General features: G+C 32.0%; 1 long non-coding RNA gene across 5 annotated transcripts; it reads right to left on the reverse strand.

Moving 5' to 3' along the window:
* Positions 1 to 5,023: 5,023 nt before the first annotated feature.
* LOC145574697 (uncharacterized) lies at positions 5,024 to 7,994 on the reverse strand. 5 transcript variants are annotated; one of them, XR_014098141.1, is made up of 6 exons: positions 7,116 to 7,994; positions 6,522 to 6,570; positions 6,103 to 6,219; positions 5,876 to 5,938; positions 5,648 to 5,724; positions 5,027 to 5,535 (listed from the first exon to the last, which is right to left on the reverse strand). It is a non-coding gene; the product is annotated as an uncharacterized LOC145574697 (long non-coding RNA). The 5 variants fall into 5 exon arrangements; XR_014098137.1 differs by having other exon boundaries at positions 5,031 to 5,535; positions 5,648 to 5,728; XR_014098140.1 differs by having other exon boundaries at positions 5,024 to 5,535; positions 5,876 to 6,219.
* Between the last annotated feature and the right edge of the window lie 3,709 nt (positions 7,995 to 11,703).

Below are 11,703 nucleotides of genomic sequence, written 5' to 3' on the forward strand. Positions count from 1 at the left end.
GAGGTGAGGCAATGTGGGAAAATAACGTATTGTTTTGCGTATATGTTATGATGTTGGATTGGAGGTTTGCATTGTTGTTTTAATTAAGTGATAATAATGTTGCTAAATGTAAAGTGTCACATAGGTTGTGTTATAAGTAAATATAGTATATTAGTTATTCAAAGGGATTAGTATTATTTTTAATTGTAGAATGTTTTTTTAGTAGAAATGAAAAGGCTTGTAGGTTTGTAGGCAATTGCATATTGATTGGGCTTTGGTTGTGAATTGGGCTCATTATTGAAGGGACAAAAGTAGTGTTATGGTTACTATGTTGGTTAGTTGATAGGTGTTGTGGAATTGGTTTGATCTACAATATGAGTTAGGCAATTTTTTTTTAAAATTTTGTTACTTACAATGGCATTGGCTTAAAAAGCGCACGTATTTGATACTTTAAAATCACATCTAAGCTATAGTATATTTGATGAATTCAATAAACTAATCATACAAACGGAGGTCTATCTCTTTCTCTTTCTCTTCCTCTCTCCTAAGTTAACTGCCTCGATATTTGTATGTGATCTTTCTTAATTGGTGTCTCACCTCTCTTAAGCCAATTGACCTTATTTTGATAAATGATTTTCTTTAGTGGATGTTTTCTCTTTTTCTCTCTTAAGATAGTTGCCTTGATTTTCTTAAGTGATCTTTTATGTAGTCTCTTTTTTCTCTAGCATTTTAGTAAATCTGTTTCCTAACCTAATTGTTTTTTCATAAGCTAATCGCCCTATCTTTCTTAAGTGATTGACCTTTCTTAAGTTGTCTCTCTAAGTCATTGTTTCTTCTCTCCCTTTCCTAGGCTAATTGCCCAAAGTTTTTCTCCTAAACTAATTGTTTATAATTGCCCTAGTTTCTTAAGTTATCTTTCTTTATTTAGTGACCTTTTTTCTTGAGTGATCTTTCTTTTTCTTGAGTGATTTTTCTTTCTTAAGTGGTCTCTCTCACTAATGGTTTCTTTCTTTACTCTCCTATACTAATTGACCTAAGATTCTCACCTAAAATAATTTCCTTGAGTTCTAAGCTATCTTTTTTTCCATTAGTGATCTTTCTTCTTGAGTCATTTTTCTTCGTAATTGATATTTCTTAAGTGGCTTTCTTTCATTTTAACATTTTAGTAACAATTTTTTCTTAAGCTATTTTTTTTTATTTTCATAAGTAATCTTTCAAGTGGTTTCCCTCTTTTTGTTAAGTGAGATTTCTAAAGTGGTCTCTCTCAAATGATTTTTCTTAAATGGTCTCTCTCTCTCTCTCTCTCTCTCTCTCTCTAGTCAGTCACTTCCTAAGTTAGTTGCCCTAATTTTAATTTCTTAAGTGGTTTTTCCTTAGTGGTCTCTCTCTATTTTTCTCTTTCTATCTCTTTCACTAATTTTAGTAACCCTTTTTCTAAGCTAATTGTTTTTTCTTAAGCTACTTATCTTAATTTTCTCAAGTGATCTTTTCTTATAAGTGCCCAATTTCTCTCTCTCTCTCTCTCTCTCTCTCTCTCTCTCTAGTAGGTCGCTTCCTAAGATAATTACAGTGATTTTAATTTTAAGTGGGTTTTCCTTAGTAGTCTTTCTTGCTAGCAATCTCTCTCTCTCCCTCTCTCATTTAAGCTGATTGTGTTTTCCTACGCTAATTGCCTCAATTTCCTAAGTGATCTTTCTAAGAGGATCCTCTCTCCCTCTCTCTCTCTCTCTCTCTCTCTCTCTCTCTCTCTCTCTCTCTCTCTCTCTCTCTTATAAGCTAATTGCCTCGATTTTTGCGTATGATCTTTATTAATTAGTCTCTCACCTCTCTAAAGCCAATTGACCTTACTTTCAAAAATGATAATTCTTAAGTGGTTGTTTTCTCTTTTTATCTCTTAAGATAGTTGCCTTGGTTTTCTTAAGTGATCTTTTATGTACTATCTTTTTTCTCTCGCATTTACGTAAGTCTTTTTCCTAAACTAATGTGTTTTCATAAGCTAATCATCCTAATAGGTGATGGACCATTCTTAAGTTGTTTCTCTCACTCATGGTTTCTTTCTCTCCCTCTCCTAAGCTAATTGTTCTAAGTTTTATCCAAAACTATTTATTTATAATTACCCTAGTTTCTTAGGTTATCTATCTTTCTTTAGTTATCTTTTTTCTTGAGTGATCTTTCTTTTCCTTGAGTGAGTTTTCTTTCTTAAGTGGTCTCGCTTACTAATGGTTTCTTTCTTTTCCTCTCCTAAGGTAATTGCCCTAAGTTTCTCACCTAAACTAATTGCCTTGATTTCTTTTTCTTCTTGAGGGATTTTTATGCTTAATTGCTTCTTCTTAAGTGGTCTCTCTTTCTTTCTAGCATTTTAGTAACTCTAGTAGGTCGCTTCCTAAGCTAATTCCACTTATTTTAATTTCTTAAATGGTTTTTTCTCAGTGGTCTCTCTCTCTCTCTCTCTCTCTCCCCTAAGTTAATTGTCTCGATTTTTGTATCTAATCTTTCTTAATTAGTGTCTCACCTCTCCAAAGCCAATTGACCTTATTTTCATAAATAATTTTTCTTTAGTGGATGTTTTCTCTTTTTCTCTCTTAAGATAGTTGCCTTGATTTTCCTAAGTTATCTTTTATGTAGTCTCTTTTTTCTCTAGCATTTGAGTAAATCTTTTCCTAATCTAATTATATTTTTATAAGCTAATTGCCCTTTTCTTAGGTGATAGACCTTTCTTAAGTTGTCTCTTTAACTCATTATTTCTTCTCTCCCTTTCCTAGGCTTATTTACCTAGTTTAAACTAATTTTTTTATAATTGCCCTAGTTTCTTAAGTTATCTTTCTTTCTTTAGTAACCTTTTTTCTTGAGTGATTTTTCTTTTTCTTGAGTGATTTTTCTTTCTAAAGTGATCTCTCTCACTAATGGTCTCTTTCTTTTACTCTTCTCAACTAATTGCCTTAATATTCTCACCTAAACTAATTGCCCCGAGTTCTAAGCTATCTTTTTTTTCCTTTATTAGTGATCTTTCTTCTTGAGTCATTTTTCTTCTTAATTGATATTTCCTATGTGACTCTCTTACTTTTTAGCATTGTAGTAAAAAAAAATTTCCTAAGCTAATTTTTCTTAGTAATCTTACAAATGGTTTCCCTCTTTTTGTTAAGTGATTTTTCTTAAATGGTCTCTCTCATATGATTTTTCTTAAATGGTCTCTCTCTATCTGGTAAGTCACTTCCTAAGCTAGTTGCCCTGATTTTAATTTCTTAAGTGGGTTTTCTTTATTGGTCTCTCTCTCTATTTTTCTCTCTCTATCTCTCTCTCTAATTTTATAACCCTCTTTCTAAGCTAATTTTTTTTTCTTAAGCTAATTGCTTCAATTTTCTCAAGTGGTCTTTATTATAAGTGCCCATTCTCTCTCTCTCTCTCTCTCTCTCTCTCTCCCCCCCCCCTAAGTTAATTGCCTCGATTTTTGTATGTGATCTTTCCTAATTGGTGTGTCACCTCTCCAAAGTCAATTGACCTTATTTTCATAAATGATTTTTCTTAAGTGGCTTCTTTATCTTTTTCTCTCTTAAGGTAATTGCCTTGATTTTCGTAAGTGATCTTTTATGTTGTCTCTTTTGCTATCGCATTTTAGTAAGCTTTTTCCCTAAGATATTACGTTTTTTTAAGCTAATCAACCTAACTTTCTTAGGTGATGGACCTTTCTTTAGTTCTCTCTCTCACTCATGGTTTCTTTCTCTCCCTCTCCTAAGCTAACTACCCTATATTTCTCTCCTAAACTAATTGTCCTTAATTGCCCTAAGTTCCTCCTAAACTAATTGTCTTGATTTTTTAAAGTTACCGTTCTTTTTTTTTAGTGATCTTTCTTCTTGAGTGATGTTTTTATAAGTAATCTTTCAAGATGCTTCCCTCTTTTTATTAAGTGATTTTTCTAAAGTGGTCTCTCTCAAATGATTTTTCGTAAATGCTCTCTCTCCCTTTCTCTCTCTCAAGTGAGGATTTTTCGTAATTGATCTCTCTCTCTCTAGTAGGTCGCTTCCTAAGCTAATTGCAGTGATTTTAACCTATTAAGTGGTTTTTCCTTAGTGGTCTTTCTTGCTAGCGTGCTCTCTCTCTCTCTCTCTCTCTCTCTCTCTCTCTCTCTCTCTCTCTCTCTCTCTCTCTCTTTAATTTAAGTAACTGTTTTTCTAAGCTAATTGTGTTTCCTAAGCTAATTGCCTCATTTTCCTTAAGTGATATTTCTTTAGATGACTCTTTATTTTCTCTCTCTCTATTTCTCTCTTATAAGCTAATTGCCTCGATTTTTGCGTATGATCTTTATTAATTGATATCGCACCTCTCCAAAGCCAATTTACCTTATTTTCAAAATTGATTTTTTTAATTGATTGTCACCTATAATATCACCTCACCATGTAAGTCTTACTACTTAACAATGTTGTTATTTATTAATTCCTTTACTTTTTTCTTTTTCCAAGTCCACACTTCATCAGAGAATAGAGCGTGATCACAAGAGTAATCTTCTCCCTACAATGTCAATCATCTGTTAAGATGAACAAAAAATGAAATCGAACCTTTGTTGCTTTAAAGCTGCTACAACACAGATGTTGCTGCTATATGGTGCTGCCGCAACGATGTTGTTGCTGCAGTGGTGCTGCCGCAATGCTGCTGTTGCTACAGTGCTGCAACAACGCAGATTTTGCTGCAGCAGTGCTGCCGCAACGCTACTGTTGTTGCAGTGCTTCTACAACGTAGCTGTTGCTGCTGTGGGGCTGCCGCAACGCTGCTGTTGCTACTCTGTGCTGCAATAGTTTTTAGAGCTGTTTCCATGTGTAGCAGCATATTCACTAAGCTTAATGCGTGACATCTGATATGTAGACGATTTACATTGCAAGCATAGGAAGCATACATTATTATTAATGTCAAATTTCTCCAATTGACAAAGAACAAACATGCATTACATATCAAACCATTTAATGTTCAAATCCAACTTCTTCATAACAAGAAATGTTTACTATTTTTCTCTTGAAATAAGAACATTAAACAAAGTAATGAAGTATAGAAAATCATTTACTAATTATTTAGGTGGGTAACCTTAATGAAGTCACTCGTGTTTGGCCTACCACCTATTGTATCAACAATATGATGCTAATTTACAAAATTCTAGCATATACCTTCTATTGAATTTCATAAATGCTGCAAAATTAATAAATAAAAAAAAGGAAAGAAAGAAACATGTAGGATGTAGTACTATACTATGGCATAAAATCTGAAAGAAACTCCTGAATCAAATTATCAAAAAGAGAGTTTCATCTAATCGAAATCACAAAGCTAGTCCAGCATAGATCTTCAAATCATCTTCGCAGTCAGGGTTGCCTTCATAATACTTAGGATGGCTCTCAACCATTTTAGCTACACCCTTAAACATTGCAGTAAGAGGGAGAGAAGGGAAGTCATAAACTTGCTTCTGAGGTTTAATTTGAGCCAGTGATGCCATTGCTGTTGCACCTGATTCCTCTAAATGAGATATAGTGTTTCTCACATGGTGCTGCTCCATTCTTGCGATGTCAGCTATGCCTAGAAAAATGTAAAATGGAGGAAAAGAGTGATAAAACTTAAGTTGACCATTTTTGTATAAATTCTGACAGCTAGAAAAGGAAGAGGTGCTAATTTTAGATGGAATAGATACCAGCAATGGAGATGTGATACGTTTTTCCACAGCAAGCACAACACCTTGGTCTTTATCCCAACCGCAGTAGAACCCAGCTGACTTTTGGAAGACAATGGAGTTTCCAAGTTAGCTATAAAAATCCTCTAAACCCCCCACTCCACCCCAACACACACACACACACACACAAAAAGTAAGTAAAATAAAATATCACACATAGCACGGAAGCTGTAAAAATGAATAGCATACCTTGATAGCCTCAATAGCATACTCAACCTGAAACCTTGATTGTGGCAAAAACCACAACTAAAACTACACAATGTGAACACCGCTATTAGTGCCCCTTGATGACTATAACCCATGGCAAAGTTTAAACAACAATGTTATTCGATGTTCACTGTTCAAATAAATAAAAAAGTAGTACTGAGCCAATGATGAAATCTATACGTATATATGCTATTGAGAACTCAAATGACATGCTTAAACATATCGTATAGAGAAGTGGCATAAATCAGCGTCATTGCTTCAGCTCTTATAGATTTGGTTTCTTCTATAGGATTATAGTAGATTTGAGCTTGCGAACCCAACAATATCTGAGGAAATTTAAGATAATTTAGAGTAAAATTTGACAGTCTACAGCTCAATTGCATCAAATCGAAAAAAACTCTATGACCCAAAAATATTCTACTCAATATACTAACCTTAAATTGACTAAACTGATGAGTAATAGATTAAACCAAGAGGAAGGATTGCGAAAATCTTTCTATCACAATGTCTCAAAAAATTTCATTTGACTTTCATTTCATACATCAGAAAGTTTATTGTATACTTTGCATCTAACAGGTCTAATTGGAGAAATCTTGAGCCATGTTACAGAAGGTGCGCATGATGTTACCTGCAACATCTAGCAACTACAAATACTTGTTTGCTCCATCAACAAGAGACTACAAAACATACCAGATTAAGGTTTACCATAATGTCATAAAGCACAAGGTAATTAAACAATCAAAATAAAGTGAAATAAAATAATAAATTATCATGCTGAATTACTGTCGTATTACAACTAATATATGATAATGTTTCATCAAATCAGCAATACAATCAGTCACTACTGCTTGTCATTAATTAATTTTTTCATCTGATTATTGATTAATTAAAGAGATATTTTATGAAAAATAAAATCTGAAATCAATTTTTATAATTTAATTTGGACAATATTGCCTCCAATTTCTATTGTTGACCGCTAAGTTACATTCTACAATGTAATAAAATGTTAAAACCAGTAGCAAGAAAGGAGCAGAAAAAGGGATCCTACTACATTCAGATACAGGAGAAATGTATACAGTTACTTTGAGCAAGAAGCAGAAGTTAGGAAGGCATTCTAGTAATTTGAATGAGAGTCCCACAAAAAAGGCCTGAGAATATATTTATATATGACATGAAACCCAGCCATTCCAGCAACAAAAAACTATGTACTACGCATACTCACCTTATCTATTTCACCTAACTTGTTGAAAATCCTAGCCTTGTGCTCATCTGACAAAAAAAATTATACTGATCTAAAATCAAACAAATGAGGGAAGGCTACCTGAAGACCAGTTGTAGGAACGGCAAGAAATGCGGGTCTTGCGAATTAGCGACCCATTGAAAACTGAAGGACGACTCTATCCCTATCAATAATTGTCTCTAATATTAAATGAGCAGCATGAATTAATCAGATATTGTATACTTACTCTATTCAGCTGAAGTGGCAAATGCACCAGTTTTACGAGCAACACTCTCAACCCCTAAAATGTATAATAAACTCAAAATGAATGACAAAGCTCAAGTAGAAATTAATATTATAATGCTAGAATTAAGCTTACAAACACTCTCAAGCGATCCAAAACCCCTAAGATCACCTTCACACGACGCCGAAGGCGGTAACGGCGGAAGCACCGGAGGTGGCGGCGTCGGAGGAGAGTAATCCCCATGAAATTGATACGAATTCTCAACCCCACTTCCAATAATCGAAAACCCATCATCATCATCATCATAAATTAAATCAATTGCAAAAGTATAATTCAAATTCAACCCAACTATAATAATCATTAAACCCATAAAAATTCCCAAATAAACCAAAAGAAATTTAAAACCCTACAACTAAAAATAAATCAATTCCAGATCATAGAAAAAGGGGAAGAAATTAATGTGAAATACAAAAATTCACAATCAATCCATCTTACCTTAGCTTCAATGGTGGATAGAAAGGTCAGAGCACGCTTCAATGGAAAAATCGGAGTAAGCTTCAATGGAAGACTGGAAGGAAAATAGAAGAGGAAAGAGAAAGAGAGTAGGAAGAGAGAGAACGGGATTGAGAGGCTGAGAGTAAATTAGGGAAAAAGAAAAATGAGGAGAGAGACTGAAAAGTATGGAGGGTAATATAGTCACGCCACTGTAGATAAGGATTTTCAAGAACAAAATACAGGGGTAAATTCGCCCGTGCACTGTTCATAAGCAATCCCTCATTTCAGCTGAATCTCTTATTTGTGATCCCCGGCTTTTATAGGGTAGGGATATTAGGATAACTTATATAGCTAGGTAACTTTCCTTCATTATAGGGTAACTTTTGATCGTTTTAAGGTAATTTTGAAGCGAATTTACAATATTTTATTATACATCCGATTATTTTTTAAATGTTTGTCAAATAAGAAAGACCCCTAGTGACAATTTGGTAAAAAAATAACTCCGGCGATAATATGGTAAAAAAAGTTAACTCCAAGCGACAATTTGGTAAAAAAAATTATTCTCAGGCAACATTTACTCCAAAATATCTATTTTTTTTTTGACAAACTCTTCAAATTTCCTAATTCAATTCATTATTATATATTTTAAAATTATTTTTGAATTTTAAAATTTAATTAATATGTCATTTTCTTTTATTTTGCTATATCCCGATATCAAATTTATTTTCAATCTCACTTTTTAAGAAAATCGATAATACGGGGTAAGGAAAATTACGTGAAAATTAATATTTAAACAGTAATTTTTCTTCAAATTGTTAATTCAGAAAAAGGGGTTGGAGATTTAGGTAAGAAAACCACGAAAAACGAACTAAATTTGACATTTACGAGTAGTTTGTCGGAATATAATTTGGATTAATTGTCGCCTGAGATGATTTTTTATTTTTACCAATTGTCGCTTGGGGTTAGCTTTTATTACCAAATTGTCGCCAAAACTATTTTATTTAGCAAATTGTCGCTAGGGGGTCTTTTTATTTACCAATTTGGTCAATTGGCCTCCTTTATTGAAACTAAAATTAACAGAGGTAGTATTTTACTAGTATTAATTTTTTTACTCCTTGCATTCTCTTTTTCCGTCCCATTTTCAATTTAAGAGATTCTAATGGAACTAAAACCTAATGCTTTAATGGTATTGACATTGTTAATGCTTTAATGGTAGGGCTGGCAATGGATCGGAGGTGGATCGGGTGGAGCGTAATCCACCTCCATCCGCCAACGATCCATCCGTTATCGAACCCATCCATCATCATTTAATTCTTCATCCACATCCAATCCATCCATTATTCGCGGATGAATCGGGTGGATCGGGTGAATAATAGGTGAAATAAAATACACTATCCTTTAGTCATATAACTAAAATACATAAACTAATAATTTGATATATAGTTGACGAAATCTTTAAATTTTCTAACATTCACACAATTACACGAAGTTTAACTTATATTACTAGTATATATGAAGTATATACTTATGTAGTATTACAAATTGGTAAAAAAATATTTGAAATTTTGTAAAAAAATATAAGCGGATGGATGGATGGGTCGGGTGATGGATGGATGAAGCTTCACCCGAATTTGACCCGATCCATCCATCATCCATATAAAATCCGTGTTTTCTCGGGTTTTTATCCATTTAATCGGATCGGGTGGTTCGGTTATCCATGGATTCGGCTGAAATTGTCGCCCTAAATGGTATTGTTACTTTGTTAGACCATATACTACGTAATTATTTTTATTCATTTTTAAGGGGCTGAACCTAAATCCGAAGGGATAATAAAAAAAGAGAGTGGATAAGCGAATGAAGCCAAGAAGCCCATTTGGAATAAAAGATAGATGTTTAAAAGGCCCAAAACAGTAAGGTTAACGATTGAGTAATCGTCGCCAGAGATCTCTACGAAAGCGCAATGAAGTAGGAGAAAAAAAAGAATATACACACATCATATCAATTACTTTTACAATCTATTTGGTACCACCATAATTTTCTTTTTTTTTTTTTTATATTTTTTAAAATCATATGATATATGTTATATAATGAATAAAAATTTAGTCAAACTTCTTAAAAACATGATAATATTAAAAACTAACAACAGAAAAGGAAAACACCCTTTTTTTTTTTTGTTTTTTGTTTTTAATTTTTTATTTTAAAAAAATAAAATAAAAAGCAAAATAAAATGAAAACGATGTCAAACAAGCCCTTAGTTTCTAATCATCAATTTATCTATATATCTATCTATATTATATTATATACTAAAGTAATTACCAGAGGGGACACTTGGCATAATTTTGTGAAAAAATTTCCCTCCAAAATGCTATTTTTTAAAAAAAAAATTAAAATTCTTTTAATAAATTTTTTTTATATATATGTGACACATAAGAATTTAAAAGATATACATTAATAAACTTAAATTTCAAAAAAAAAAAAAAAAAGGTATTACATAAGTCATTTAATCTAATTAACTCTATTTCAATTGACTATTATTACTAATAAATCTAACTTTATAAATTTGTGCATTACACGGTGTCAAAACTAGTATTATACTAAATAGGGTACAATAGCTCCATGGCTGACCTAGGTTACATGGACACTTCATCCAAGTGCCGTGTCCGTATCGGATATCGTGTTAGACCCCGACACTCGTGGGACACGCGACGATACGTCTCGGACCGTATCCTACTATTATATAAGTTGTTCAACTTTTTTTTAATAAGAAAACTTAATTAAAGTAAGATAAATAAGGTAATTGGTAAATAATATGAGTGTCTTCATATATAGTGTCATCTAATAAAAGGACAAAATAACAAATATATGGTTAAATTCTTTTTTTAAAATATATGGATATGAATTTTAACATCTCGTACCCGTGTCCCTTATTTTGAGATAGAGGTTTTCTCGTATTCGTATCATACCCGTATCCGTTTCAGTACCCGTTCTTGTGCAACCTAGTGGCTGACACATGTCCCTGTCTTAGTTTTTTAGTTTTAAAATTTAAATTTTTTATATTAGCAAATGATTCATATTAGTAAAGTATTTATATGTGATCATATCATATACATGATTTTAATGTGAATATTCCACGTAAAACTTCCATACATAAAAAGAATATAATAAAATATTTTACCTTATAATTTTCTACCATATAATTTTATAGATATTACAAGTATATATAGCATATTTTTAAGTATCATAAGTGAAATATTTTGATTATAATCCTTTATTATTTTCACTTATGAAGACTTTTCCTATTACATTATGTTCTAATGTATTTTTTATTTATGTTAATTGATTCAAATATTGTGTATTTCCTACGAATGTAATTTTAGATTAAGATATCGAGTTTCCAAATTGTGAAGATTTAGGAATCCGATACCTAAATTTCATTACAAAAGTTAATGCTCATATTTTCAAAATAAGCTATATATAATATGTATACTTTATAAGTAACTAATATTTTTCATTTATCTTAATAATTATCTTCTATTCATATACACTCCATAGCATATAAATACCTATTTATTAGTTCATATATTTAATTAGATGTTGTTGGTCGTTGTATATGAATATGATATGATAATTTCTGTTACTATGCTTGTGAAAAAATATACCTATTGGTGGATAAAATGCATGTTTATTATTTTTGGGTGGGTAAATATATTGATGAATACCAAAGGTCAGGAAAATTGGGTATTAGGTGTGGTATAACAAGTAGAATTTTAGAACCTTTTTTCTCCCCACGAGTGATAGAAAGTGAAAAAGCCTATATGAGCATTATTTATTTGTATTAATTTAAATAATAAG

This window comes from Chenopodium album, chromosome 13 (assembly GCF_948465745.1).
Source record: "Chenopodium album chromosome 13, dcCheAlbu1.1, whole genome shotgun sequence".
Classification (NCBI taxonomy): domain Eukaryota; kingdom Viridiplantae; phylum Streptophyta; class Magnoliopsida; order Caryophyllales; family Amaranthaceae; genus Chenopodium; species Chenopodium album.